The 27,425-nt window shown below is 60.3% G+C and overlaps 2 long non-coding RNA genes across 4 annotated transcripts; both read left to right on the top strand.

Moving 5' to 3' along the window:
• The first annotated feature begins 123 nt into the window (after positions 1–123).
• Positions 124–19,637, top strand: LOC108409599 (uncharacterized). 3 transcript variants are annotated; one of them, XR_012128608.1, is made up of 5 exons: positions 124–455; positions 3,818–4,068; positions 17,726–17,874; positions 18,407–18,523; positions 18,700–19,636. It is a non-coding gene; the product is annotated as an uncharacterized lncRNA (long non-coding RNA). The 3 variants fall into 3 exon arrangements; XR_005062610.2 differs by having other exon boundaries at positions 18,407–19,637; XR_001856267.3 differs by lacking the exon at positions 17,726–17,874 and having other exon boundaries at positions 18,407–19,634.
• A 575-nt stretch (positions 19,638–20,212) lies between these two features.
• On the top strand, positions 20,213–24,643 carry LOC108409600 (uncharacterized). Its single transcript, XR_001856268.3, has 5 exons — positions 20,213–20,581; positions 20,689–20,884; positions 23,410–23,547; positions 23,778–23,869; positions 23,990–24,643. It is a non-coding gene; the product is annotated as an uncharacterized lncRNA (long non-coding RNA).
• The last annotated feature ends 2,782 nt before the right edge of the window (positions 24,644–27,425 follow it).

Here is a 27,425-nt window from a genome sequence, read left to right as displayed (position 1 = left end):
TGAGGCTATTTTCTGTCTCCTCTATCGTGATGGGCCAGGACTGCCCACAGAATTCCTCACCTGCGCGCCTGCCCCTTTGCGACGTGACCGTGCAGCTCCTCCCATCAGGAGGCGGTCACTTTCCACCCTCGAGTCTGGTCTCGGCTCTTCTGTCTGCTTTGGTAGATGGGACAGTTGCAAATGTGACAGGAAAGGGGCTTGAAAAGTGCCTGAGTGTCGGGACGCGCCCTGTTCTGCAGCCCTTGGGGACCCAGGAGCCACCATGGTGGAATGAGTCTGGGCTAGCCTGTGGGATGAAGGCCCAGCGGCCTCCTGCTGACAGCTGGGCGAAAGCCAGACACTGAGTGAAGCTGGCAGACAGCTAATGCACTTGTGAGCCGGATGGCGTCATGTGGAGCAGCGACGCACATCTTGCTGAGCCCTGATCCAGTGACCAACTCACAGGCTTGTGCACAGTAAGTGACCATGTTTCAGCTGTTTTATTCTGGGAGGTTTGCTACGCGGTGACAGTGAACTGCTGCTGATCTGTGTCCCACGGCACTCATTCTCCAGCGTTGCCGCCAGGGTCATCCCTGTGGTGACATTACAGCCCCTGGGGCATGTGTGTAAGAGAACAGACTCTGGAGTTCATAAGACTTGGACCCAGAACACTGCTCTGGTGAGTCCTGGCCCATGGCCTGGATGCATCACTTCACGCCTCTGAGGCCGATTCTTCATGTGCAAAGTGACAATCAAAGCTGTTTGGTTCCAAGCTCAGTGGGTCATGATCAAACCTATGAAGCACTCAGTAAGAGCAGCCAGTGCCCGTCCTCGCTGCCAGAGCTGGTGGCCCACATGTGACTCCTTGTGGCTTGTCCTGGGATCCCTGTGACTGGGGTGGGGGAGGGGACTTGTCTGGTCTCGGGGTGCTTGGGCCAGAAAGTCCCACGGCTCGAGTCCCTTGATGCCCCGAGACCCCTTCCCCCTCAAGCATCCGGGGAGAGCTGCTCTCCTACTAATTCTGTGAATATTTTTATTCATCGTTCATCTTGGCATTTTTTGTTGACATTCAAAAACAGTCAAGCAGGATGAATATCTGTGTCCGGGACCCATAGGCTCTTGCCTCCGCCCACTAGCTGTTAACTCACTTCTACCTGCTGTCATCACAGGGGTTGTCTGTGCTGGGGCCCGCAGGGGTGGGTCCTGGGGGGGCGGCTGCTGGAGGAGATGGGGCCCTTATGTGAGCGTGATTACGCCAGCGTTGGGCAGCCGGGGGCTCCGGCCCTGCTTGCCTCTGTGGTCTTCTCTGGTAACCTGCTTGCATTCCTGCAGGGCCAGGAGGCACAGCGTGTCATCTCCCAGCCTTAGTGGGGGTAGCCTTTTCCATGAAGATTTCTGGGGTGAGGGGTCCCACAGTTGCCCATGCCCTTCTCTCTGTATCCCTGCTTATTTAAACATTTCCCTGGGCAGAGATGCTGACTGTCCACCTGCTGCTGAGGGTTCGTGGGGACAGGATGGGCCTCCTGCACCCTCTGAGGTGGCTTTCCCAGCCCTCTGACCCATGCCTGCAGCCCCTGGGCCTTCACTAAGCCTGGCCTGGTGCAGGCTGGCAGCTGATGTGTTTATTTGCCTGGCAGTGGAGGTGGGCGGGCAGGCACGGCAGTAATTGGTACATTTTGTAAGCAATCATCTCCTGGCACCTTCTGCTGCAGCGTATGGGCCTCCCAATCCCGTTAATCATGGCCTGCGGCCTGAGGTCCCCTCGCCTGACAGCCCCATTTCTCTATGCTGGGAGGATGGAGCTGTTCTGGCCCCTAATAGCATTATCTGTTATTCCCGACTCATTGCTCTCTCCTGGTGTGAATGGAGTCAGAGCCTGTGCACGGGGCGGGTGAGGAGGTGGCAGGCAAGGGGTGGCTGGTTCTGGGCCTGGGCAGGCTAGCAGGGAGGGCCATCGGGGGCCTCAGCTTGGCTGATCCTTGGCACAGCACTGCATGTGTCTCATGGGCAGAGAGGCAGGAGGGAGAGGTGATGCCCCATACAAGGTCACGCAGGCAGGAGGGCAGGACTGACCCCAGCTCCCCTGGTTTTAGCCACCTAGGATGAGAAGTTAGCGAGGGAATTTTCAGAGCCCACTGCAAAATAAAAATTGAGACCCATTACTAAAAAATTATTGATAATTTCAAGGCAGCAGCAGAGCGTTAAGCTGAACAATGGGCCCCTCCGACTCGGAGTGCTGTGTGGCCGTGTGGGTGACACGAAGCTGCCCTACCCACAGTATTCACACATCCCTGTGTGCACACTCACATGTGTGCACACAGACACATGCACGTGCGCAGGGCATCAGGGAATGCCGCAGGGGCACCTCAGAGTGACCCAGGCTCGGGCCTTGCTTGCTCTGCGGCTCCCTGTGCTCCGGTGTCTCACCTCTAAGAGGGCCCTGGGCAGAGCCCCAGGCCAGGGCTGCCGTGGGGCCCAGAGGCGGGAATGTCCCAAAGCAGGGCTCCTGCAGGGAAGCACACCTGGGGTCCTTCCTAATATTGTTTATAATGGTTGGGATGATGGCTGCCTGCGGGAAAGACAGCAACAGATTAATCCCTACATGATCGATATGCAGCCCAAAGTGTGCTAATGCAATCTGTTTCTTCATTTGCTCTGCAACATACACACAGCACCCACTGGGTGTCAGACCTTCCACAGGGTGCTGACTCTGCCTGCCCACCAGGGCTCACTCAGACTTATAAGCATGCATCCATCCACCTACCCACCCACCCACCCACCCATCCATCCATCCACACATTCGTCTACCCACCCATCCTTTCTTCCATCCATCCTCCACCCACTCATCTACCTAGCCATTCACCCATCCATCCACCCACCCACCCATCCATTCATCCATCCTTTCCTCCATCATCCATAGATCCATCCACCCACCTACCACCTGCCCACCAGTCCATCCATCCACCCATCACCCATTCACTCATTCATCCATCCATCCATACATTCTTTTTTCTACACACCCACCACCCATCCACCCACCCACTTATCCATCCGTTCACCCACCCACCCTTCCTTTCTCCCTCCATCTGGTCATTCATCAATTCACCCACCTATCCAGCCAGCCAGCTAGCAAACACTTATTCTTTCTGCAAGTATTCACTAAGCTCCTCCTTTGTGCCAGCCCCTGGGGGGCCAAGAATGAACCGTGCACATGGATCTGCCCTGAAACTGCAGTGTAGGCAGAAGGGAACAGGTGTCCAAAGACACAGAAGCAGGAAGGGCCAGGGTGGGGTGGGCCTTTAGCTCATCTGCACATGTCACCGTGGTACCCAGCATGTGACTGGAACCCTGCTGAACTGGGCTCAAATGAGGCTCAGCCACTCACAGCCGTGCCACCTTGAGCATGTCACGTGATCTCTCTCTCTCTGCCTAAGTTTCCTTATCTGTAGGATGGGGATAGTTACTGTACCTCTGCTCCCAGGATTGTTGCATGAGATTAAAAGTATTAATTCAAGTCAAGCACTCAAAATGGCCTTGGGCATATTGTTAGTTAAGTGCCATGTCAGCATTAGAAAGAAATAAAATTTCCAAATTGATTTTTTTACATTTAAAACATTGCAGCTTGATAGGAGGGTCTTTCTGGGCCCAGTGGGGGTCTGGTTGAGAGAGTGGGGTGGGGAAGGATGTTCAGCGCACTGCAGACACACGTGAGACCCTCCTAGTGATGGACAGTGAGCCGCACTCCGCAGCCACTGATCCCGAGGGTTGGTGTGGTGTGGGCTTCTGGGTGTTTCTATCGCAAGCACTGTGGCCTGAACATGTTTTTCCTTGTTGACAGCCTGACCAAGCTGGACGTAAGCCCTTGAAACCCACTGTGGTCAGGGTGGTGATGGCGGATGAGGAGACACAGCACCCGGGTGTCAGAGGAGGAGAAGCCATTTCTGTTTGGGGGCAGGGAGCGCCATTTAATCTGAGTTGTCAAGGCAAACAAGGAGAGGGGCCATCCCGGCAGGAAGAACCAGCATGTGCAGGCGCAGAGGTGGAACAGACTAGAAGCTGTATCGCACAGTTCCCAGACTGGAGGTGGAGGTAAGACCCTTGCTACAGGTGGATAGACGGGCAGGTCTGCGCCAGCCTACATCCAGCGCCCACCGCACACAGACGTGATCCCCAAACACTCGGGGCAGCTGCCCTGCCCCGTGTCCTGAGGGCTGTGAGCTGCAGGTCAGGAGGGTTGGGTGATGCGCTCAGGCTCCTGGGTGGTCGGACTGGGGCTCAACTTGACCCCAGGCCCGAGCTCTGGGATCAATTCCTGGGCCACAAGTTGTGGGGTTAATAGGAGCAGAGGTTGCCGGTGGGGTTTGTGTTTCTGGGCAAGAGGGTTCTGGATTTCCACCTCGTTGTACGGGTGGCGGTCACACCCCTCAGCTGGGCCCTTGGGGTAAAGGGTGGCCAGGTCCGTGGCCTCCAGGAGCCATGGCCGAGCAGCTGGCAGGTGCCGAGCACTGTTCCCTGAGCCTTGCTGCCCGGGCTTTCGGTGGGGCATGGCCTCCTGGGGTCCATGGACCCCGCTGCCCCGGGCAGTTTGCTCCAGGGGGTTTGTGGGAGGCAGGGGCTCTGAGGCAGGTGGCCCGCTGCACCCCTACTCCCCCACGTGGGCCCAGTTCCAGCTCAGTGCCCTTTGAGAGGACAGCCCTGGGGTGCTTCGCTGGCCTGCCTGCCTGCAGCCTCCCCTGTGCCCTCATCTGCCGTGATGACCAGCTTCCCCTGCCCACCCTCTGCTGTGATGCCGTGTCTCCCTGCTCCATGACTGCCAGCAGCTCCCCGCACCCAGCTGCTGCCATCTGAACGTGTGGTTTCAGGGGCGGCTCTTCTGGCCTCCTTGTCCTCCCCAGCGTCCTCTCCTGATGCCCAGGAGCCCGGCATGCCCACTCCTCCCTGCAGCTCTGTTCTTGGGAAAGCAGGGCAGGTTCCCCCGGGAGCTGCCCAGAGCTCCTGGGTGTCTTGCTCCTCAGACTGGGCTTGGAAGTTCTTGGTGACAGGCCCCAGTGCTTCAGCCTCATCTCCCACCAGGCCCCCTCCCGCCCCCACCTCGGGTTCCCTGGCCTGTGCTCTGGGGGTGTGGGTACCCGGGGAACCGCTGCCTTCCCCAAACCCTCCTGGGGACTCAGAGGGCCCTTGCCCCACAGGCTCAGCAAAGCCCTCACTGAGGATCCCAGACTTGGTGTGTCTCAAGCTCTTGAAACCCCGAGCTTGGGGCTGCTCTCTCCGGGTACATGAGGTGACTGTGTGGTCACTGGCACCCCCCTCTGTGTTCCTGAGCTCAGCACCCCTGCCCCTCCACTGCCCGGGGCCCTGGGGTCACCTGTTAGAGGGTCCCAGAGATCTCTGTCTGGAGCTGAATCAGCTCAGGGACCTAGTCCTACGTGCTCCCACTGGAGACAGGGGTCTGTAGGCACTGAGCGCTCCCACCCTCGAAGGCAGGCAAAGGGGCCTCTTAGCTTGGGGGCCCCCGTGTTCTAAGATGCCTCCAGGGTGAGCCAGGAGGTGCAACTTTTTGAGGGTCCCTTCAGCTCAGGCTACATCAGAGGTACTGGGACACTGCTAGTGACCAGGCCCCAGTTTTGTATGGTCACCCAAATGATGACAACGTGGGTCCCGGAGCCTGGCTACCTGGTTTCAAGCCGCAGCTCTTCCACCTGCCACTGTGTGACATCAGACAAATTAGTGAACCCCGCTGAGACTCAGTTTCCCCATCTGCAAGGGAATCTCTTCATTTGTTGTGGGTTTCCAATTAGGGCATGAAGGTAAGATGCTCAGAACAGGACAGGCTCCTGGCGTTTACCTGGTTCTGCTATAGTGGCGGCTCCTCTCCCGGGCCTGCTGTGGTCCTGGCCGCCAAGCCCTGGCCTGGAGTTTGTGTCGCCTCTTCTCCAGATGCTGGGGTCCTACGCGCCCTTTGGGCTTTGAAAGAAATGTGCCCCCTCCATCCTTTAGCAGAAGAGCGAGTCTTTCTAAGATCAAATGAGGCTCTCAAAGGGCTATTGGCCTGCGCGGACAGACAGGCTGGCCCTGGGCAGCTCTGTGCCGCACTCGCCCCTAGAGAAGGAGACAGGAGCCCTGCCTGGCCAGCGTTCTGTTCTGACTCATCTCTTCTGACCCCACACAGAGGGTCGGGCTCCAGGAGGTGTGCTGTGGCGATTCTGAGGATGGCTTCTGCCACCCAACCCTGTGTCCAGAGCCTGGGGAGTCATTGTGGAGGCCACCGCCTCTCAAGACAGCCCACAAGACTTGGCCGTTGGCCACAAGCCCTGCAGTCTCAGAAGGGGGACAAGGTGCTGGAAGCAGCAAGGGGTAAGGGGAGGGGGTGCAGGCAGCTCATGGGGCTCAGGGGTGGGGACACAGGGCAGCCAGCTGCCTGTCCGATGGTCACTGGGGGGATGGTGCACCCCACACCCCATTGAGGGCTCCCTGCAGGGATGCTGGGCCAGTGGGAGGGACATGGGCATGGCACCCTAGCTCTGAGGCCTGACTGGAGAGGTCTGTGTGAGGACAGGTGGAGGGGAGCGTTCCCTGGGCCAGGACACGTGCTGTCGCTCAGTGGGCCCCTGGAGCTCTTGGCACTACACCATACCTCTCAGCAGTGCGCACCCTAAGCTCCCCCCAAGTCACGGCTCCTCTGTCTGGCAATCCTGGAAGCCAAGGACATCAGCCCACACAGGGCAGCAGGAAGGATGGGGGTAGGGCCCACCTGTGGGGGCAGGAGTGGGTGGACAATGCCCAGCCTCTCATCTCCAGGGCTCACTTCTGAGCTGTGCTCAGCACCCAAGTGACTACCTCCAAGAGCCCAGGTCTTGTGCATCCAAGGTGACCCCTCCCCTGATTGTGGCTAACCCCTTACTCATGGTAGGGTGAGTGTGGATAAAGCGAAGGTTCCTGTGGCTAGGATCTCACCTGGCCCTGGTTGGCTAGCTCACTACACACGTGTGGCAGTACGTCATTATTGACTCTATAAAGAGCCCTTCCCAGTGCTCTGGGCGACACGGTGGCATGGCTGCAAGGCTGCAGGAGAGCAGAGGCTGGAGGGGTGGCAGCGCCGAGGACAGAGGCTAAGACAGGCTGCAGGGGCAGAGAGGCCCAGAGGCAGAGACCGGCTTGCTGCCTAGAGACTTGCTCTGAGTGGACGGGATTCTAGTGACTGACCTGCCACCTGGAAATAAAGTTGGGTATAACCCCTCCACCCCAAGAACATTCTACTGTCATTTGTTTGGTCACATTGATTCCATAGTGAACTTGGCTGGGGCTGAAACCCATTGGCAAGACAGTGAGGGTCACACCGGCCCAAGGTGACAGTGTAGGTGTGAATACACCCAGTGGGCAATCCTGCCCTGCCCTTGGTCTCTCCAAGCCTCACGTGCTGCAACTGTAAAGTGGGGGCAGCTGTAACTCCCTCATGGGCTTTGTTCGCTAAAGAGTAAATGAGGTAAATGTGGTGAAAACTGAGGTCGTGCATGTGGAGTGCTGAGCGTGGGGCTGGCACGGCTGACCATGTACGGCCCTGGCCGTGCGCTCAACTCAGGCTGGGATCCCGTGCTTGGGACCATGTCCCCAATACACTTGGATGGCAGATGATGTCCTCTCACCACTCCCTGGTGGTGTGGCCTGGGCATAATGTGGTCTCTGAACCTCGGTGTCCACCCACAAAGCGGGCACCGACCCTTCCCCCAAATGAGACGGCACCTGTGAAAACCCCTCTCGCGCTGTGGAGGCGGTTGTCTCGGGGGGAACCTGCGGGTCCTGCCTTCCCTCCTCCCAGCATGGGCCTGCTGCTCTTGTGGCCTGGTCAGTGCAAGAGGCTGGCTGCATGGACGGGCTGGGCTCCAGGCAGCTGCTCTGGGGGATCCGGAGTTGGAGTGCGTGACTCAGCCATGCTGAGCTCGGCGAGGACCGTGGAGAGCGGGCCAAGGCGGCCCTCCCTCCTGACCGCGCGGCTCCAGCAGGGGGCATCAGACCCGCGGGACGTCTATGTGCCCTCGGGAAACAGGGCTGTGATTCTCTCCCGTCCCGGGCGAAGCCTCAGGGACTGTGTGCTCTCCGAGTCACCTCTGGGAGGAACGACTCCTCTTCGGACACCCTGGGACTGCGTGGCCTGGAGGGCTGGGGACTCCAGTGGAGACGGAGTGGTTCATGCCCTAAACAGCGGCACGGTCAGCAAGGGGGCAGGAGGCCTGGGCGCCATCCTAGGAGGCCATGGGAATGCTGGTGTGAGGAGGGGACATGGGTGCCAGGTGCCCCCTGCCCGGGTGGGTGTGAAGCGCTTTCTCCACGACTTGTAACCTGCTCACAGGGCCGCCTTTCGTGGGGTCTGACGGTATGGCTCAGAGCTCAGGGCCCAAGCCAGCTTGGGGCAGGACTCCAGCGCCAGGCTGGGGCTCCTCCCCACATGCCTGGGAGGCTCCTGGATGCCGTCAGGTCTCCCAGGGGTGTCTGGGTGTCACTGGGTTAGATGAGTTTGAACAGTGCATCTCCTGCTGTTGTTATGCTTTGCCCCCTGTGCCTCTCTGAGGGGGAGACCAGGCTGCATTTGTGAGACCTCTCTGACCCAGATCCTCTTGGGCATCCCCCGGGGATGTGCTGGGAGGTGGGCTTCAAGGCTGCTGGCCTGGGCAGCTGGCACTGCCCCTCATCCTTTGGTGAAGCAGCTGCTCTGAGGGCTCCCTGACCTCAGAGTCCCTTCCCTGCCCTGCACTGGCCCTAAGAAAGAGCAGTGCAGGTGTGGGCTGGGGCAGCAGGGAGGGCATTCAGGGTCCAGTTCCTCGGGGAGCCTGGGGCCTGGTGGCAGAGGCAGGCTTCAGGGGCTGCCCTGGGCGAGGTTGCTGGGTCAGGACCCCTGCTGAAGGGATAGAATTCCCTAATACCTTGCAGTGGCCCCTCTTAACCCGTTCTTACAAAAGAGATGGCTGGGGCTCAGAGGCTGAGCGACTTCCTGGGGCCATCCAGCCTAGGGCAGAGTGGGATCTCAGCCCAGCTCTGTGGACAGACGCAGCTCTGAACAACCTGTCCCCACCCCCGCGTCAGCTCTCACGGGCCTTGATTTGAGGAGCCCCCCAAACTGCCACCCTGCTCAGGCTGGCTCTTCTGCCGCATGGTGTCTGTGTGCTGGTAGCAGCGGTGGGTGGGACTCTTAGAGCGGAAGAGGGCACGTTGTGTTCAGTGAAGAAGCTGGTATTGGGGGCTGAGCCATGCCCAGTGCTGACCCTTGGGTGGGCACAGCCCTTCTCATCTGTAAAGGGGGCGCTTGTTAACAGTGCATTACAGAAGCCACGGGAGCTGGAAAATCCAAGATGACCTCGGGGGGCTCGTGGAGGGAGCAATAGCTGGGTGTGGGCTGGGGGTCTAGAGGGGCAGAACACACCCCTACCACAGCAGCCAGGGGTGGAATCGGGTGAAGGGGTTTGTTCCTCAATATGCTGGGATCTAGATTGGACCCCCAGCATGGTCCTGGTTCCAGGTACCACACTGTCCACACCACGCTCACGCAAGCCCTCTGCACTGGGGGCTGGAGCCCAGGCGCCGAGGCCCAGGGCGTTCCGGTTAGTACCTGCTCTGCAGCGCCTGCCAAATCGCCTGGTGGACGCGGCCTCCTGGAGGTGGAGCACTGCAGGTGCCCCTGTGGGCAGCCTCGGGTGTGCGGGATGTGCTCTCCTTTGGTGGCCCTCATGCCCCTGGCATCTCCTTGGCTGTGGGCTGCTCCTGCCCTTTGCTTCCAGCCCCCTCTTCCTCTGTGGGCACCAAACGGTGCTGTTCCCTGACTTGGCCCCCGTCTCCTCTCCTCTCCTAAGCCGACAAACATCCACCACACCTCGGTCTGCAGACCCACCCTGCCTCGGGCCTGCACCAGGGCCTTGGGGGTGGGCCGGCCATGGGCCTCTGCATGCACTGGGCTGACATTCCAGGGCTCTGCATCTGGGTGATTCACAGATGGTCCAGAAGTTCAGGGAGCCCCTGAAATTGCCTGCCAAATTCCCCCGTGCACTTGTCTCTCTGAGGAGGGGGGTCCCATTATTCATCAAGAGCTCAGAGGGTGCCCACGGCCCAGAGAGAATCCAGCATCCTTGTTGCGCCCACTCCCTGGGTGGACACTGGCCACTGTCCTGCCCAAGCCCCTGACATCAGCCCAGCTCCCTACCCCCCACTGCACAGCATGAGCATCTAAGCTCCAGACTGCTCGCTCCTTCCTGACACCTCTGCCTGGAAGCCCCCTGGCATCTCATGCCCCCCTCTCTCATCTCTGCCTTCTTCACTCCCACTTTGCAGGTGGCACTCCCTCCAGGCTGGTCCCCCACACTGGGTTCTCACGGAGTCCTGCGGCCCCTTCTTGGAAGAACGTACCAGATCTTCCTTCTGTCTCTCCTTCTAGAAGTGCATGCCCTGCCTACCCTAGTTCCCTTAAGCCACAGATTAAAGCCACGGCTCCCAAGTCCTGCACATAATCCCCTGCCAGGCGGTCCTACCCTCTGTTGAGCTCAGTTTTCCCATGCCCCTTCTCAGCCCAGCATCCTGGCATCAACAGCTCCCAGGACCCTACAGAAGGTTCTAAAGGTCCTGGCCCACCTCCGTGGAAGGCTCTGGGCACCAGGCTGGGGTTCTCACACCTCCAGGCAGACAGGGATGGTTTCATGGCCAGAACCAGGTCTGAGTCCACCACTGGGGTCGATTTGGCAGAGGTGTGCTGGAGGAGAGCTCCAGGGCCCCTCGGGCCCCCAATTCCTGTGCGGGCCCAGCCTGTCCTCGAAAGTACTCCGGACAGAGCCTTACGCCTTCTCCAGGGAACGGGCCAGGTGGGGGTGTCCTGCATCCCCCTGGGGAGGCAGTGACCCCTCTGCCTGTGGTGCACTGACCTCTTGGCCTTGCTCTTATGGACTCTTGGGACTCTTCGGTGCCTGTGCAGAGGCCCAAGGGAAACATGAGGGTGTGCGGGGCGGAGGCTGGCAAAGAGGCAGAGAGGGAACCAGTGGGGGGATTATTACGGAGTCAACACTGCTCATAAACTTTAATCAATTCAAAGCCTGTTTTCTGGGTATTAAACTTCACTGCCCATCTAATATCCCTGGTCCTGAGGGTGGGAGCAGGTGTCTCTGCCTGAGCCGCCGGTGGACATGCCTGGCCTGAGGCTGGTTGAGGCATGTCAGGATTGCAGCCTGTGCTGGGATGGGTGGGCTGAGCTCAGGCCTGAGGCAGTGGGTGATGGGAGCGGGTCCGGGCCCCCACTGGCCCGCATGGCCTCTAGCAAGGCTGGGGGAATGGTCGGGTCCTCAGTGCCTGGTGAGGCCTCTGAGGAGGCCTGGGGTGCCGAGCCAGGGGTCCAGAGGGAGGTGGGGCATGCCCGGGGCTGGCCGCTCCTCAGATCCCTCCCCAGCGGCGGGGTGGCGTCCCCTCCCCAGTACGGATGGGGAAACGGAGCTCTGAGGCACCGAGGGATCGAAGGGCTCAGCTGTGAGAAGCAGATGCCGGGAGCTCCGTGGACTGGCAGGTCGGGCACACAGTGGGCTGTCCACATAGGGGTCCTCTCCGGCCCCAAGCCCATGGAAGGGACGCAGCCCTGAGCCTGGGCAGAGCTGGGCTCTCCTTTCACAGAAGCGAAATAGCATGGAAGCTCGCCTTTCAGTCCCCCAACCATGGACATGGGGTCCCTCTGTGTGGGGCATCTAGAGAGGACTCCCAGGCTCCCACACTCAGAGGTGCCTCATAAGTTCTTGGGGTGGGGTGGCTGCGGGGCCCTGGGGCCACCTGCCTCTTCCAGGGCCTGGTGGGTCCCTGCCCCCTGCAGCCGTGTTATGGTGACCAGATTCACGAGTCTGGGCTTCAAGTTGGAAACAGCTGCCTGGGGTGAGCGTGACTCAGCCTGGGGTTTGGTTCCCATGGGGAGGACGGGCCTCGCCTGGCCTCTGGGAGGTCCACGGAACAGTTTCCAAACCCCGGGTGCTGATCAGGCTCAGGGGGGAGGCCAAGACACCCCATGGGCCCCAGTCCTTCCTTCATTCATGTAGCAAGTTTTATTAGACACCTCCTGTGTGCTAGGCCCTGTGACAGGAGGTGGCCAGTAGGGAACTTACCTGACCTGGAGGGAGAGAGAAGCTTTATGGGTAGTTCCAGATGAGAATGGGAAGTCCTATGATGGGGGATGCCCAGGGGCTCATGGGAGCCCATAGAGGTATGTTTCCATGTGGAGGTGACCTTCGAGATGGGTATTGAAGGATGAGTAGGAATTTGTTAGGAAGAGAATGGGAAGGATATTTAGTGCATAGTGACCAGTCTGTACAGTGGCCCAGAGGCACAAACCAGCTGTGTAAGTTTTCAAATAACTCCAGAGGAGGAACTGAAAGGGGACAGGTATGATGAGAGAGTCTAGAAGGGGAAGAGATGCTGTCCATTAGAAGGAGGTGTGCATCAGGAAGGCTTCCTGGAGGAGGTGGCTCTGATTTGAGGCCCCAAAGGGTTGGGAGAGTTGGAGGGCCTATGTGACCTTTCCCAGGTCCCCCACCTTTGTACCCTGAAGGACCACCATTGGGATTCACCCCCTTTGTTTTTGCATCAAACCATCCTGGTGGGGCTGCATTAATGTCTCCTGGACTCACAGAAGTCCTGCCTTGGGAACAGGTAGGGCTGCCCTCCCCAGCCTGGTGATGCCAAGACCCTGGGACTCCGACCCCTGGGAGGCCATATCCAGGAACAGACCCCGGGAGGCTGCTGTCCCTGAGCGGGGGCAGGGCCCAGTGACCACACCCAGCTCTGTCTGCTCACGCTGGATGGATACTTCATCACCAGTGATGCTGCATGCTTCCAGGGCCCCCTCCAGCCCTGGGCCCAGGCAGTCTGCTTTCCCAAGTGGTCTCTGATCCTCACTAGTGGGGGGTGCCCTCAGAGCTGCATTTCACAAATGAGGAAGAGGGTCGGTGTGATCAAGTGACCTGCCAAGGGTGCCCCCCACTGGAGGTGGCGTTGGGACATGGGCCAGGTCTCTGGTGGCGAATGCCATGCTGCTTCTGGGGCAGGAGCTCAAGTCCCTCCCTCCTGGGTGGGGTGGCTCTTGCAGTGTGAGCCCTTGTCCCCCGGCCTCAGCTTCCCCAGCTGCCCAGGGCAGGCTGAGCTCCCAGCTCTCGGGGCTCCCTGCCAGCACCCACCTGCCCCTCAGGCCCTGGGCAGTCCCTGCTGTGGCCCCGCCCCTCCCAGCACCCGTCCTGGCTGCCTGCCCAGGGATGTGCTTGCTTGGAGGAGAATCGTCATCCTGGGCTCCCTCCAGCACCCAGCCCTGGGGCGAGAAAGCTCCGCTCTAGTTTCCAAAACCCCCACACTTGCTGGCAGTTGTGGGTGGCAGATGGAAGCTGACAAGTTGAATAAATTAGGGCACTGTCACTTTTTAGCAGACATCCCATCATACAGCTTGCATACCGTTAGGAAGACACGCCAGGCTCTGGGCTGGGGAGGGAGTGGCCTGTCCAGGATCCATGGATGGTTCTGGGATGCCAGGCCCTGTCCAAATCCCCCTGGTGCTGCTCAGCTCGTACTGTGGGGGGCCTTTGCCTGCCGGGCCTCTGGGGATCTGTGTGTCACATCTGATGAGGAAGCAGGTGGCAAGGCCCGGGTCCCTGTCCCCCTCCTGACATGGGAGCCAAGGACCCAGACATGGCCACATCCTGGATCATGTGAAGCAGCCCTGACCCCCGGCAACCTTGCGTTAGGGCAGGCTGGAGCTTCCCTGGTGAGCTGAAGGCTTCTCTCCTGGGACAACGAGGGCTGGGCTTATCCATTTGTTCAGGAGCTATTTCCTTCCTGGGAACTCCTGGGAACCACTATGGGTGCTGGGTTTGGTGGTGGGCTGCAGAAAGCCTCCGACAGCTGTCACCACAGCAGGAGAAAGGATGTTGTTTTCCACATGCCCAGCCCGGCTTAAGTGCTCTAGGGTACGGTGAAAACTCTCTGGGTGAGACTACAGTGCCCTCTGGCAGAGCTAGGCCTGATAACTGGCTCAGGGTCACACGCCCGCAAGGGTGGGCCCAGGCAGCCTGGCTGGGGTGCCTCTGTTCCCAAACCCTGTGGGATGCATGTAATAAGCAAACAGGAGCATACTGCCCCAGAGAGATGAGAGTCAAGAATCTGGAAAGCTCTGCTTTGGGCAGCAGAGGGTCAGTGCCACTCTGTGGCTCAGTGGACAGTCAGGGTGGACCTCTGGGAGGAGGTGACCTTTGAGCTGAGGGTGATGAGGAGAAAGGGTGAACCCTGCACCAATGTAAGGAAGGGCTGCAGGGGTGCCCCAAGTCCAGAGCTGGTGACACATCCCTCCTGTGGCCCTGTGCCTTCTACAGTATGACATCCGACATCTTGGGGGTCATTCCATGGTCTGTCCTCTGCAGACTCCCAGCCTATGACCCCTATTGTGATCCCATAACCATGACCACGTGCCACCAGCACAGGCCAGCACCCCACTGTCTCAGTCCCAGTCACCTGTGACCCTGCCCAGGGCCTATCTGATCCCATCCCCTCCCTGCCCCTCATCCCTCCTCACCTCCTCAAGGCCACCTCCTCCAGGGAGCTTGCCGGGACCCCCAGGGGAAGGTGTTTTCTGCCTCCGCGGGGCTCCTACAGCATTTTCACTGGACTCACCACCCTCTGATGCCAAGTGTCCCTTCTTGGGACCTGGTTCCAACTCTGGTTCTGGGATGAGTGTCCCTCTGCGGTCTCTGAGGGGCAGCAGTGCCTAGCACCGGCCCTCTCCCACCCCCACAGGGCCCGAGTACAGCCAGTGCCCAAGGAGCCTCACCCTGGACCCTGGGGACACTGGTGTTCTAATGGAAGCTGGGGCCTTATGTGCCCATGGTCCCCTGCCACTCCCAACAGACCCTGCAAAGGAGAACAACCGGAACTCCAATTTGGGGTGGGTGGAGGTCATCATCGGGGGCTTTCTCTGGGCCTCTGTCCTCTGTGGACAGCCCTGAGGTCACCCCCTGGCCTGAAGCAGGGACACTGGTCTGCAGGGGTCTCTGCCAGCCCCACACATCGGATGCCGCTGCAGGGGGACCGGACTGCAGGGAGGGAGGGCGCCTGGCTGCTGGGAGGGCAGCTGGAGGGCAGGCAGGGCTGGAGTGCCCCTAGGGGGCTGTGCAGTGGCCAGGTGGGAGCCTGTCAGGCCAGGCTGTGGGCTGTGACCTAGATCCCCATGGGCTGGGAAAGATGGCTGTGGGCCCCCACTGGCTGAAGGCCAGGTGGCACCGGTCTTCTGGCCTGGGAGGCCAGATGCAGGTGCCCAGGGTGGGGCGGGCAGGGTGAATGCCACCAGCAGCTGTGGAGGCTACCACCACTTCCCAAGAGCCTACCAAGTGAGCGTCTCCTTGGGCCCTTTTCACTCTTACCGGAATGCTCCACACCCCAACAAGCAGCTCTTACTAAGGTCACCCAGGGGGCAGTGTTTGGACCCAGGCCACCAGCTCTGAGCCAGAGCTTTTTTGACCCCACCGTCCTGGGAGACCCCGAAAAGCCTGGCAGTGAGTTTGGCATTGGACAGGCTGAGTTTGCGGTGCCCTTGAGACTCCTGGGATGACTGGCTCTGGAACCCGGCAGAGGGTTGGGTCAGATACTCCGCATCCAGTCCTTGGTCAGCCCCGCCCTGACGACAGGCCAGCCAAGGCGCCCCCAGCGCCGTGGCCCAGCCAGCCCCGGGTCTCTTCCTTTCGTTGGGCAGCCCCAGGGATGGCTCGGGGTGTGTGCGGATCATGATGAATTGGTTGAGAGTCTCACATATCATTCGAACTCAATTACCGGGAAGGAGGAAAAATGAGCCAGAGCTTGCGGTGCAGGATGGCAGGGCTGATGTGCCGGGAGGTGTTGGCAGCTCGTTTCTCCTGTTCCGAGGGCCCTGCCCGAGCAGGCGGCTCCACCGGGAAGGTGGGGGTGACTGGCTGGGAGCCGGGAGGCCGTGCGGAGGGACCCTCTGCCCCCAAGTGGATGCAGAAAGGACAGGGCAGCTGGAAGCCCTGCCGCCCCAGAGCCGGGTGCAGGGCAGGATCACCGCCTTCTGGGGCTGGGGGCGGGGCGGCCCATGGTGCCAGGGTGCAGAGCTGTCCTGGCTTCTGTCCCCTCTTGGGGAGCAGAAGCCTCTGCCAGCCCGAGGAGCCTTTTGGCCTCAAGCCTTCTGTTCATGTCATGCACAGGGACACCGAGGTGCAGGTTGGGGCAGTGATGGCGACTTGTGGCCGAGCTAGGCTCCGCACAGGTGGTTTGAGGCCCAGCAGGGCCAGCTTACGCACAAGGCTTCAAGGGGCCCAGGTTTTAATTTCCCTTAAAATTGGAAGGGAACAAAAATGAAGTTTTAGGTCCAAGAAAACATTTGTTTTTTATTAGTATCTTTGTCTTTATACCAAAGCAGTCATAAAGTATAATTTTAAATTATTTTTTATAGAGGGAGGGGCCTGTGAGTGCAAACGCTCAAGACCCGCAGGTGTCAAATGTGGACAGCCCTGAGGTCACCCCCTGGCCTGAAGCAGGGACACTGGTCTGCAGGGGTCTCTGCCAGCCCCACACATCGGATGCCGCTGCAGGGGGACTGGACTGCAGGGGGAGTCTAGGCATGGGGGACTCGGTCACCAGGTTTGGGCAGCAGGGAGAGGGGCGGGGCTCAGAGGGGGGCTCCGTGTGCCTGGATCAGAGCGGCCCCCAGAGCCTCTGTGAGGGCCCCTTGGGCAGGGGCAGGCCTGGTGCTCCCCGGGGACCCAGGAGCCATGTGAGTGCAGGTTAGCTCCCAGAGCAGCCTTCCCCACCCACAGAGGAGCTGAGTCAGAAGGCACGGAGGCCTCGGCTGTCCCGGGTGGCTGGAGTGTCCACGGAGAGGCACAGAGAGACAGGGAGACAGGGAGGTGGGAATAGACACAGACAGAGCGAGTCAGAGACCCTGAGAAACAGAGACAACAGCAGCAAAGGGTGGCCACAGAGGCTGAGAGATGTAAGAGGTCACAGACTCTGTAAGGAACACGTGGGGGACAGTGAGGTGTGCTGGGCAGCCGCCCGGCATCTCAGGGGGCTGCCAGCCCTTGGCCCTCCCCTAGTCATTGTGAAGACGGGACTCTGGGCCTGAGGGATTTGGAAGAGAGTCAGCACAGAGCTGGCAGTGGAAATGCCCCTGTGGCTGGTCAAAGGGCATGGGGGTGGAGGGGGCGGGCACTGTAGGAAGGGGGAGGCTGAGCACGGAGGGCTGCTCTGCGCCCCCATCCCTAGGGCTCCATCCTGGGGTACCCCAGGAGCTCTGCCCTCCCAGGCAGACACCCTCTACTCTCTCTCCCCTGGCCCCAGGCCCCGTTGTCCCCCACAGCCATTGTGAGCACTGGCTCTGCCATCAGACTGTCCGGGTGCAATCTGGGCTCCCTGACCTTCCAGCTGTGTGACCTCAGGCACCTTAACGAACCTCTCTGTGCCTTGGTTTCCCAATCAGAGCTACTTTAAGGTGCTGGTTAGGATGAAATGCGTTCATCCACAGAAGGCACTCAGCCACCGCCTGTTAAAGGCTGGCTGTGTTATCTGCCCCAACCCCTGAGGCGGGCAGCGGGAGGGCAGAAGGCACTGGTCCTTGGCGGCACAGCCTCAGCCCTGGTCAGCGGCCGGCAGGGACTCTAGGCAGAGCCAGGGTGCCTGTCCCAGGTACTAACGCAGCTGTATCTGGCCCTCTCTCTCTTTCTGCCTGGCGTCCGAGGACCAGAGGCCCCTGTCTGCTCTGCCCCTTCCACCAGCCTGCCTGGGCTTCCTGGTCACCAAGTGCCTCCAGCCCTATCCTGTCCTCCTCTCGCCCTGCGGGCCCAGACACAAGGAAGCTGCAGTCCCACGGGGGGCGCCTCCAGCCCTTTCCTGGTGCGTCCCCTCTTCTCTGTGTGCAGGCACAGCCAGGGGCCCAGGGGCCCAGGCCTGGATGGAGCCCTACTCCTTTCCTGGCTTTGGGAGGTGGGGGAGAATTCCTCCTCCCTGGATCTCCGTTTCCCCATCTGTAATGGGGGGGCAGACTCGGTGGTGGCAGCTCTAGTGTGGTATTCATCCCATCATCCCCTGTGCAGGGTGGGAATGGGGCAGGTGTCATGTGTTGCAGGTGCGGTCCTGGTGCCTGGGAATGGCATAATTCTGGGATTATTGTCTCCAATCCCAGCAGCCAGGAATGCTGGGCCTGGAGGTGCAGGAGGGGTGGGCAGGGGGATGGGGAAAGGAGGAGGTGGGGGGACCTGGCTGCTTCCTGGGACCAGGGAGGGGACACCAGCTGCCCCACGTAGCACTAATTACAGGGATGCCCCGGAGAGGGGCTCCTCTGCTGAGCTCTTCAATACAGGATTTGTCATGGAAGAAAAATGTTGTATTTCGTTTTTAAGACCTTTTCTTGATCCTATCATGCCAGGGAGAAGAGAAGAAAGAAATAACAGTCAGCCCGGAGAACGAGAGATTTGGGAAGGGGCTTCTGAGGGACAGCCGGGGCCGGGAGGCCCAGCATGCCACCTCTGGAACGCCACACAGAGTGGGCAAACCCACAGGGCAGAACACAGAATGGTGGCGGCCAGAGCTGGGTGGGGGGTGGGGGGATGACCCCTTAATGGGCACGGGGTCTCCCTGTGGGAGATGAAAACGTTCCTCTGGACTGTTCACTTTAAAATGCTTAATTTTCCATTTGTGAAGTTCACCTCTGCAAAACAGTGTTGGCTGTTGCTGTTCTTCGCTGGGCATCTCACCAATGCTGATTAAGCCGGGCACACGGACGGACAGGGCAGAGGCATCTCCTCCTCTCTTGGAGCCGATACACATTCATGTATTCATTCAATAAACTCCCGGCTCTGAGGCGACGCCCTAGCACGGCCCCTGACTGCCCTCTTCCTGCTGACGCCCGGCCTGGCTGCCTCAGGCTGAGGCCCCTGCCAGATGCCTGCTGTCCCAGGATGCCACACACGTCCCCCCCATCTCTCCTGCTGGGCCCCCAGGGCAGCTCAGAGGTGGCCTGTAGGGCTGGGCTGAGCGCTCCAAGATGCCCAGAGCCCAGCCCATGACTCCCTCATGCCTCCTCACCCAGAATCCGAGGGCTTTGGGCCGAGTGGTCCCTGCAGTGCCCTCTAGCCCACCTGCCAGGGCCTGTTCTGCAGCTCTGTGACTCGATGCGTGATGATATTTAAGTGTGCAGGGATTCTATTCTGGGTGTCTAGGATTCCGTTTGGATTATATGACTTGTTTCTCTGATCCCATTATTTTATTCTATGATCCAGGCACGCTAGTACGTTATTATTGTCACGAGTGGGTGATTCCCCAGGTCCTGTGGAGAAGCTGCAGAGGCCGGGGTCACAGGGAAAAGAGGGAGAACGTGTTGGGGGAGGGCCAGCTGCCCTGTGGACACACACATGGCTCCTCCTCTAGGCTGGCGTCCGGGCACAGGGGCCAGTAGCTGGGGCACCAGATGAAGCCTCTCGGGTCGGGGGCTGCAGCGTGTGGTGCACATCCGCAGAGTCCACAGGATGGGCTCCGTGCCCCCAGCTGTCACCTGGCCCCAGCACTGCCTGCCCTCTGGGCCCAAAGACCAGAGCACTTGCCCCACTTGGGAGCCATAAAGACTTTCAGTTTCCTGAGGTGAGGGAGGGGCTGGGTGGAGAAGGGGGCTGATGCCAGGGTTGCCAGCACAGCTCTGGTCCAAGGAGCTGAGGTGAGGGGGTGGACAGGCCCCATCCCAGAGTCTCAGGGAGGCTGGTGTTGGCTTCCAGGCTCGGCCGGGCATGTCACTGCCAGCCAGCACCAGGGACCCCACCTGGCACAGGCCCTCCCTCCACACCTGCCCAGGGCCCTCCCTCTGTTCCTGCCTGCTGAGGCAGCCTCTGCTGGCTCCCAGGCCTAGATCCCAGCTGGAAGTCAGGCGGAGGTCTCCTGAGGGATTTCCAGAACCTTCCTTCGGCGGCCCCGGAGCTTTTCTCCACCAGGCCTTTGGGCTTGTCTCCATTTCAAGTTCTCTTTTTCTGCTGGTAAGTGGACAGTGTTAAGGAAGGTTCTGAACTAGGAGCTTCAAGAAAATGTTCGGTGCATCTCCTCTGGGGGGTGGGGGTGAAACGACACGACTTCACACCCAAGCCTTAGTTTCCCCTACTGGCCTGTCCCCTCACAGCATGTGGGTGCCCCTTATGGAGCTGGCACCCCACCAGCTCCCCCCGCTTTCCTGCAGGGGGATCTCTGGCCAACAGCCCTCCTCCGGGACGCTGCCCTTCCCTTGTGTGGGACCTTCCCCTGACTGACTGATGGACATGGGTGGACAGACGGCTGGCCTCTGCATCAAGACGGGACCTGCATGGGAGCCACACAAGCTCCGGTGTCCTGTGTGGCCGGGCTGCCTGCACATCCTGCCTGCACGTCCTGCCCATTCATGTTTCTTTTCCCAGCTGCCCCCACAGGGGCACGCGGCCCTCAGGACCAGGAGCGCCACAGGAGGCAGCTGGCAGGGCAGGCTCTGCAGGTGGCTGTTTGGCCTGCCGATGGGGTGCAGGTTCCGCTGCTGGGGCAGGTCCGGGGTTGACAGTCACCAGAGGCGGTAGTGGTGGGACTGCAGGTGAGTAGGCAGGAGGGTGCCATGGGGGGGAAGCTGGAGCTGGCACGGTGTGCCTGGCATGGGGGGTGCAGGAGGTGCCACAGCTAGGAGGGCCGTGTGGTCGGCAGCTGTTGCTAAGAGCCACTGATGCACCGAGGAGAGAAAACGACAGGTTCGGGCCTGCTAATCATCCAGTTGGAGCACGTGGGAGTCAGAGGGCCACCCGGAAGCCTCGAAGGAGAAGCTCCCTTCCTGCAGTCGGGGCAGAGAGAGTTTGGTGGTGAGGCCCAGGACTTGCTGGAAGCAGGCAGCATGCTGGAGAAGGTGGGCTTCTCAGGCTGTCAGCTGGAGTCCGACAGGGAGACAGTGGGCCCTGAGACTGGGGTTTCTGGGATCACTGAAGACCCACAGTCCCCAACCCCTCTGCCGGAGGATTGCTCAGGGGCACCAGTGAGGCAGGCATCTGGAGACCCTGTGTCCTTCCGGGGTCCGCGCATCAGGCACATAGTCGGGCCGAATCTCAGGAAGCAGGCCTACGGGGCGCTGGGCCTGCTGGGTTGCGGTGACACCCAGGAGCAGCAAAGCCTGGCCAGGGCACCTGCAGGATGGGGCAGAGCAGTCGGGGTCAGGTTGGGGGGTGGGCATGGAACTGAATAAAGGGCGCTGGCCAACGGGGGGGCCACTCACCCGAGACACTGGACTTAACCCCTGGCCAGGCCTAACCCTGTGTTCCCACATGGCTCTTGGAAGTGCTGGAGTTAAACCACTGGCCAGAGCTGCTGTGATAAACCACGGAGGAGGGATCAAGAGGTCTGGAGGAGGGGCGTGCTGCAGCAGTCCCCCTTTGATGGGCTGGAGGCCCGTGGGCTGCTCCCCAAGGTGACTGGGACGCCCTGGTGCATGTGTGGCATCGTAGAGATGCCATCGCAGCTGGATTATAAGGTCCCCAACTCCAAAGGCCTGGGCAGCGCTCCCGGCAGGAGCCAGTGGGAGAAGGAATTCCGGCTGAGACAGCGGGCAGCCACCCTGCAGCGAGCTGTAAGGTGGCTTCTGGAACACCTGCTACCAGGGCAGTGACTGGGCAGCCGACAAGAAACTTGCTAATACATCCCCTCTAAAGAGATTGAGAATGGAGAAGCAGAAGCTGGTGCCAGCTCCTGGTTGCCAAACCAGTGCCAGGTCTCAGCCCCAGAGCCCGTTGCTGTGCGGAGCAGTGGGCACTGTGGTACACAGCTGGCATCTATGGTAATGGTTCCCATCCTTCCCAGGCACCTGTGGCCACACACAGAAGCCACTCACCCAGGAGGGACCACAGGGGCTTGGGGGGAGTTGGCAGAGGCTTGGCAATGCTGGTTCCTGGGTTTCTGAGGCCCCATCCCGGTCCCTGTTGAGAGGGAGCAGGTGGGGTCAGGTGCTAAATGCACCCTTGCCTACGTCCATTCTATGAGGGGTCCCCTGGGTCCACACACTTGCCCACCCAGTGGTCATGTCTTTGCTTTTGGAGTATGGATGGCAAGGGGCATGTGTGGCTGTGTTTAGGAGCCCTCCTTCTCCGTCGGCAGGGCGGGGCCTGCTGTACTCCCCTGTTACCTACAGTGTCCACACGGTGCTGCATTCCATGGGTGCCTCTGAGATTTGAGGCCCAGCGGTGCTTCATTCTGACGTCTCCCTACCCAGTCGGCATGCCCTTGGGCTGACGGCTGGCTCTGGATGTTGGTGTCCAGGGCAGGACATGGCTGTCAGGACCTTCTGACCAGACAGAGCAGTGGCACCACCCTGGCACATCTTGGCAGTTTGGGCCTCTGCCTGGCTGCACTGGTGCCTTCTGAGCTGCTGGCAAATTGAAATCTTTAACATTTTTTTTTTCTCACTGAAATTGATTCAGAGCCTGCTGCAAGTTGGCTTTGGACCCCAGGTTTAGTGGTTTGTGTTTTGGGTGCATGTGTGGGTGCGTGGATGGGCATCTCCACCCCTGGGGCACGTGGCCAGTTGTTGGAGGCGTTTCTGGATGATCGTCTCCACCCTATGGGGCCTCTCGGAGCAGGATGCATGTTGGTTTTTATTCAGCACTACCACCGGCCGGCAGCCAGGCCCAGAGAAGGCCCTTCAGGTCTTTGTAGGACCACGGTCATGCTGGGTGCCCAGTAAGGGTGTGTGTCCCCACCAGGGCTCTGCTCCCTCGATTTCCTCATCTGCAACGCAGGTCCACAGCCCCTCATCTGCAACATGAATGCAAAATGTGCTGAAAACGACCTGTGTGTAACTGGTTGGGTGGCATATATGATCTGAACTGAGGGATTCGGGGTGTCTGTTCCCCCGTGGTGTGATGTTCATGGGCTTTGCTGCAGAGCTGCCAGGGTGCGTGAGCCCCCTGGCTGCTGTGTGACACGCAGGTCTCACGCCATACTGCTTTTCTGCGGTCTAAAACATGCTGGACTCCCATTCCCTCTGGCCCTAGCATTGGGGTCAGGGGTCACAGACATGAAAGAACAGCAGTCATCTGTGGGCTGTGGGCTGCTGTGGGCTGGTGAGCTGGTGCAGGAGGCATCAGATGGCACCATCTTGGTGGCCACCTTCTTTCCATGTCCCTGCTGTCATATCCAGCAGGTCCCACCTCAACCATCTCCCGTCCTAGGAGCCATCTCAGGCCCCCCATGCCTGCCCCAGGGGCAAAGGCTGTGGATGAACGGTCAGGGCTGCATGCCCAACTCTGCAGGCCTGTGGGAGCCGGAGTGAGCAGTGGGGGACCCAGCGCTGCTCTCTGTGGTGGTGGCCCGTGCCCCTCTGGGGGTGCCCCAGCCCCCTCCCCGCCTGATGAGGACGTGGGTGGTCCGATTCCCTCCCTGCAGGTGTTTCTGACTGGGGTGACCACCCTAAGCGCCCTCCCTCTATCCTGGTGAAACTGGAATCTTCACACACCCCACAGAGGTGACTATTCTTGCTGACCAGCACCACAGAGATGACCTTTGGCCTGTTGGGGAATTGGGGTGAGTCCTGCCCTTGGGGCTGCCATGCCCAGGATGTGGGTTTGTGCCAGCTCTGCCCTCCTGTGCTCCTGCCTCAGTCTCCCTGAGGCTCAATTTCCTGCCTGTAAAATGGGGCCACAGCGTTCCTCTGCCTGGGGTGTTGTGGCCTAAACATGCTGCCCTTTACAGGGTGGCCCGTGCTGGACCCCAGGGGGCATGCAGGTCTTGAACTCCTCCTCCTCCTCCCGCAGGGCCCGAGTTCTGCATCCTGGCACATGTTTGCATATGCCAATGGGGTCCTCTGAGGGTGCGCCTCTGCCTGAGGCCAGCGCTGGGCCTCTGGGTGTGTAGGAATTCCCGGATCTGCTGTCCCTCCTGTTTCTGTCCTCCACCTGCCCCAGGAGGCCTGGGGGTTGGCTGCCACGCCGCCTCCCTGCAGCCTGGCGTCCCCCCTTCTCACCAGCCTCTGGTTGAGACCTACGGGGCTCACACCTTCCTGTTCGTCTGCTCCAGCGTCTTGCTGTTTCATGAATCTGATGCTCCTCAGCAACCTCCTCTCTCAGGAACCCTGGGGACCCAGCACGTCATTAATCATCGGGACCAGGGAGGTGCCACCGCTTCTCCCAGCAGGACAGGCCAGTCCTGCAGTGGCCATGCTGGACAGCCACACCCATGGGAGGGTAGAGGAGAGGCACGAAGACCACAGCCTCTGCCCGTGGCCACACGGGCATTGTTGCTCCCAGGGTCTGGCTGAGGGTCCCTGCGTGCCAGACCCAGATCATGTCCAGATGGCTCCTGAGCAGGGAGGTGCAGGCTGGGGAGGGATCCCAGGGCCGTGGGAGCCTGCTGAGGGCAGCACACATCGCAGGCACCTGCAGGAATACGGCTCTGCGGGGGCCTGCTCTGTGAAATGGGGGAGGGCACTGCAGGGCGAAGAACTAGAATGAGCAAAGGTGTGGGGGGAGGAGTGGGTGCCGGGCACACTGCACCCTCAGCAGACCCTGATCCAGCTGCCTGCAGGCTGGAGGCACCAGCGAAGGGCAGAAAGGGCCTGTGCGGTGTGGAGGGGCCGGGGTGGTGATGGGGCTCACAGGGGAGGCAGGACAGGACTGGCTTTAGCAGGACCCTGCCTGCTGTGGGGAGGGTGGGCTGTAGGTGGGGAAGAGGGCAGCAATATCTAGGTGGAGGCTGCAAGAGCCCACCTTCTGGTCCCCCAGTCAGGGTCTCAGCCTGGCCATGCTGCTCCGTCTCTCTCTGTCCCTGGAAGAGCCCGGTAGAGGCTGGCTAGGAAACAGTGGAGGTGCGTGGGCAGGCTTTCCGTGTGCAGGGAGCCGCGGATCCCGGAGCGTCTAGCTTTGTCTGCCCTCATTTTCTCATCCGCAGGAGGGCTTGTGGCCACCACAGGTGGCATGTGGGGACCTCCGGCCTGGGCGGCTCTTTCTACTACTAATGTACCAGCACCAGGCCTTTTGAATCCTAACCCCCTGGGTGGTAAGCACTGCCCCCGCCCCATTTTACAGATAAGGTGCCTGAGGCTCAGTGGACTCCTGGCAGCAGAGCCTGGATGTGGTCTTGTGTTGTCTGCCTGCAAGTCTGCCTCTTGGCCTCCCCTCCCTGGGAAAGGCTCCCCAGGCCCCCAGAGGGCCAGCACGGAGGAGGTGTTCCACTTGTCTTACGGGCTGTGTGCCTGAGGACCCTGGGGCCCGCAGGCTCCGGAGTGGAGAGGCCATGGACCTCGCCCCTGGAACGCCAGCCTGCCTGGTGCTCAGAGGGGCAGACCTGAGGCTCCTGCATGCCCTCCCCAGAAGCCAGCTTTTAGTCCCAGCTCTCGGGGAGTCAGTGTCCCCATCTGAGCAGTGGGGCTGCGGGATCTGCTTGCCCGTGGCAAAGAGACCCAGCGTGACTCAGCAGCAGCACAGAAGGCTGTCAGAGCAAGCTCTGGACAAGGGGCATCTTCGGGTGGGTATCTACAACAGGGGGCACTCCTGTTGGCACCCTGCTCTCAGGCGCCCTAAGTGCAGAGTCCTTATTCCTTGGCTTCCTTGCAGTGACGTTTAGTCTAGACAGGGATTGGCTGTTGGAGGTGATATATTTTTGGAGCTGGCTTTGATATGGGGAGGGTGCTGCTAACTGTCCCCCAGGAGTAGATTTAAGAGCAAATACTACTGTTTCTTATCAGAGGCATCTGGGAACGTCTGCAAGCCTACCTCCTTCCTGCCTGCTGGGTGCCCTGCCAGGGGAGAGCCATTTACACAACTCCTGGTGGAGGAGGCGTCTTACCCAGGTCTGCTCGGAAATGCTGGGTGACCCCTCCTCAGTTTCCCAGCCTGTTGCACGTGGGGGTGGATGACGGGTCCCTCCTGCTGTAGAACAGACCCTCCTACCCCCCTCAAGGGAAGAATATGAGCAGCGATGTCTTCCTCCAGCTGATCCGGGGTGGCGTGATTTGCATGTGATTTGCATGAATATGAATGCAGATTTCATATAGGCCCTAGGTCCAGACATTTTAGGAAAATTCCAATAAATAGAATAGGCAAAATGCCTGTGATTGTCCTGGACCCTGAAGGCAGCTTCACTGAGGACTGTTCCTCCCAGGTGTCCTACAAGTTGTGTCCCCTGCATTTTGTCACCTGGGCATCAGAAGGGGTTGGGATGGAGAGGTAGTGGTCCCCCCGCCTGGCCCAGGCCACTGTGCCCCACACAGGACCAGCACTTCCCAAGAGCTGCCCAGCAGATCACGGTGGAGGTGGATTTGGGGTCCCAAGTTCAGGGCACCCTTGGGGAGCCTTCAGGACACTTTTATTCCTTCAAGACTCTTCAGTCGGGAGCCCCAGAATGGGGAGAGATGGCCCTTTTAATTCAAGTCAAAACTGCTCTCCGGGTCACCTTCCCTCCCCTGCTGCCTCCCAACCCCAGCTCAGCAAGGCCCCCCAGCCCCCTCCATCCTCTGAGCTTGGAGCTGATCATACTACCCTCTGCCCCTAAAAACCTCAAACCGAGACGGCAAAAGCCACTCCCGTGGCTTCTCCTGGCCCTGGGAATCCAGACAGACTTGCGCATTGGTCTGCTGGCGCTCACTCTCTAGTGCCCACTGGCTGCCACGCAGGTCCCTCCACCCCTTCCCCGAGTGTCAGCTTAGCTGCCCAGCACACCCAGCCCAGAGCTGCCCATGAGCCCAAGCTTCCTCCACGCTCACACCCACACCTGCCCGCTGACTCTGCTCACTGGGTGGGTTTGCTCCATCCCATCTCTCAGGACAGCAGGCACCACCGGGCAGGGACCAGGCCTGCCCTGGCTCTGCCTGAGCGCCAGCATGGAGCAGGTGCTCACTGGATGAATGAGTGAATGACGATGAGCTCCATTCCTACCTTTGTGCCAGACAACCACACAGATGTGGCCCCAGAGGCCAGGGCTGAGCGTCCCCTCCCCTGCTGGTGCCACAGGGAGGAGCTGGAAGTCCAGACTCTGGGCACCCATGGACGGGAACCATGGCTATGCCAGTAGCTTCCGGCCTGGGTCAGAGTGGGGGGGCTCGAGCCTTTAGAAATTTTCGTTCTAACAGCTGCATCTGGCTGTGTGTTGGCCAGCGTTCTATTCCAGTTGTGGGTGGGGGCGCTACTCAGAAAGAGGCCCCCGCCCCCACAGGCCTGGAGGCAGGCATGGCTTGCTATGGGGCCTCCCCTTAAAACTCTCCTCTGAGGCCTTCCAAGCATCCTCTCTTTCCTGCCACGGCCCCGGCCCGCATGCCCCCCCATTGCTGTGGGGCCTGGGCTTCCTCCTTCTCTGAGCCTGAGCCCTAGTTTGTCCGGGACCTTCCTTTCGCCCCTGTTCCTTGGTGCTCTGAGGGGAGGCCTGGCTGCCGGGAAGCCAAGTGTCGCTCCTCCATGGGGTCTGCTCGG

Source organism: Manis javanica, chromosome 2, assembly GCF_040802235.1.
Source record: "Manis javanica isolate MJ-LG chromosome 2, MJ_LKY, whole genome shotgun sequence".
Taxonomy (NCBI): domain Eukaryota; kingdom Metazoa; phylum Chordata; class Mammalia; order Pholidota; family Manidae; genus Manis; species Manis javanica.
This window is presented reverse-complemented; position numbering and strand designations above follow the sequence as displayed.